We start from the raw sequence: 2,601 nt of genomic DNA, 5'->3' as shown, positions 1-2,601 counted from the left end.
ATAAATGAGCTAGAAGTACTTGCAAAAATATAGGTGGGTTTCAAAGTGTAATATTGAGCCAAAGAAGCCAGAAACAAAAGAATAAAACACTATGTACTTCATAATTCATTTATACATAAATGATTTATGTGAGCATAGATGTTTTGCTTGTTTTACATATGTTCATTCTGATCTTACCTAAATCACAGTGCTTCATTTTTGATAGGTTGATAAATCAAGTAAATCAGAGAGAAATTTAAGATTTTTTAAAAAGAAATTAACAACTTTAGGTAGGCAATTGTAAGGCAGATAACAGTCATGCAATCCAAAGTTATATGAGTCTTCCACAAGTTTCAAGGTGAAAGATCGATGGCCTGGGTTATCAAAATGTTTTCACGAGTACATATTCAAAGTTACAGGTATTGTTTGCTGTTACATTGAGTCCTGAGCAAAAGTTTTGTCCCCAAAATGTATGATGCTGCAAAGCCACATAGATATATTCAGGAATGCTGAAGTACAAAGCCATGACAGCCAAGGAACAATGGTTGTGAGATTGACCAATGGCCCTGAAAAAATTATCATAAACACAAAAAAGATGGTCACCACACAAAGTATTGCTATGAATACTACATTTGACCACCTTCTATAGTCAGTGCCATAGAACTGCCTATATAAGCCACCATCAAAAAGGTAAACATGATTGGCTGACTGGCATGACTCAGTGGTTGAGTGTCGACCTATGGACCAGGAGGTCATGGTTCAATTCCCAGTCAGGCCATATGCTCAGGTGTGGGGCTTGCAGGAGAAAGCCTATCAATGATTCTCTCTCATCATTGATGTTTCTATCTCTCTCTCCCTCTCCCTTCCTCTGAAATCAATAAACATATACACCTCCTAAGGCAAAGGAAACTAAGGAGAAAATAAACCAATGGGACTACATAAAAATAAAAAAAAAACTTCTGCACTGCAAAATAAGCCAACAACAAAACAAAAAGATAGCCCACTGTATGGGAAAACATATTTGGCAATGATACATCTGATAAAGGGTTAATATCCAAAATATATAAGGAACTCATACAACTTAACAAAAGGAAGACAAATAATCCAATTAAAAAATGGGCAAAGGACTTAAATAGACACTTATCCAAAGAGGACATACAGATGGCTAAGGGACAGATGAAAAAAATGCTCAAAGTCACTAATCATCGGAGAGATGCAAATCAAAATGACAATGAGGTACCATCTCACACCTGTCAGAATGGCTACCATCAACAAATCAACAAATGACAAGTGCTGGCAAAGATGTGGATAAAAGGGAACCCCAGTACACTGCTGGTGGGAATGCAGACTGGTGAAACCATTATGGGAAACAGTATGGAGTTTTCTCAAAAGATTAAATATGGAACTGCCATTTGACTTAGTGATCCCACTTCTAGGAATATATATTAAGAAACTCAAAGCACCAATCAGAAAGAATGTATGCACCCCTATGTTCACAGCAGCACAATCTACCATAGTTAAGATCTGAAAACAGCCCAAGTGCCCATCAGTAGATAAAAAAAGCTGTGGTACATTTATACCATGGAATACAATGCAGAAGTAAAAAAGAAGAATATCTTACCATCTAGGACAACATGGAGGGACCTGGAGAGTATCATGCTAAGTGAAATATGTCAGTCAGAGGAAGAAAAGTATCACATAATCACACTCATATGTGGAATTTAATTAACAACATAAACTCATGAACAGAGTGGATCCAGAGACATGGAAGCATGGAACAGAGTGTGGAATTTTAGAGGGAAGGTGGATGGGTGGGAGGTAATCAACCAAGGATTTTGTATACATATATGCATAACCCATGGGCACAGACAATATGTTGTTGAAGGTCTGGGGTGGGAAGCAGGGCAGTGGTGGGCTAGAGGGTGTCAGTGGGGGAATAAATTGGGACATATGTAATACTTTCAACAATAAAGAATTATTAGAAATATATCCTATCTAATAAAAGAGAAAAATGGTAATTAACCGTGCATTCGATACCCTTCCCATTGGCTAATCAGGGTGATATGCAAATTAACTGCCAACCAAGATGGCGGCCGGCAGCCAGGCAGCTGAAGTGAACAGGGAGGCTTGCTTGCTCCAGTGACGGAGGAAGCCAAGGTTCCCTGCCTGCCTTGCCGGCCTCTGAGCTTACTCTCTAAGAAACATTGTTGCAAATATAGATGCTAAACAAAACTCCAGAAACCAGCTTTCAGCCGTCAGAGCTGGAGCGAGCAGGACCGAAACAATGTTGCAATTTTAGAACCCAAACAAACCCAGATCCCTGCTTTCAGCAGCCGAGGACTCAAGCTGGAGCCGGCCTCAGAGCTAAAGCCGGCTCTCAGCTCCAGTGACAGCTATAGAAGGTAAATAAATCCCAGAATAAAAAAAAAAGAAAAAAGGAGAGGTTGGGAGCTTCAGTCACCTGCCAGCCTGAAAACGGCCCTCAGCCCCTCACCCAGACTGGCCAGGCACCCCAGTGGGGACCCCCACCCTGAAGGGTGTGTGACCAGATGCAAACAGCCATCATCCCCTCAGCCAGACTGGCCAGGCACCCCAGTGCGGAGCCCCACCCTGATCCAGGAC

The 2,601-nt window shown here is 41.0% G+C and overlaps 1 pseudogene; it reads right to left on the bottom strand.

The window, feature by feature from the left end:
• Positions 1 to 368: 368 nt before the first annotated feature.
• LOC102247908 overlaps positions 369 to 2,601 on the bottom strand; it is a 4,738-nt pseudogene continuing 2,505 nt past the window's right edge.

Source organism: Myotis brandtii, unplaced genomic scaffold, assembly GCF_000412655.1.
Source record: "Myotis brandtii unplaced genomic scaffold, ASM41265v1 scaffold159, whole genome shotgun sequence".
NCBI classification, from domain to species: domain Eukaryota; kingdom Metazoa; phylum Chordata; class Mammalia; order Chiroptera; family Vespertilionidae; genus Myotis; species Myotis brandtii.
Note: the sequence above shows the minus strand (reverse complement) of the source record. Positions and strands in the feature narration are given on the sequence as shown.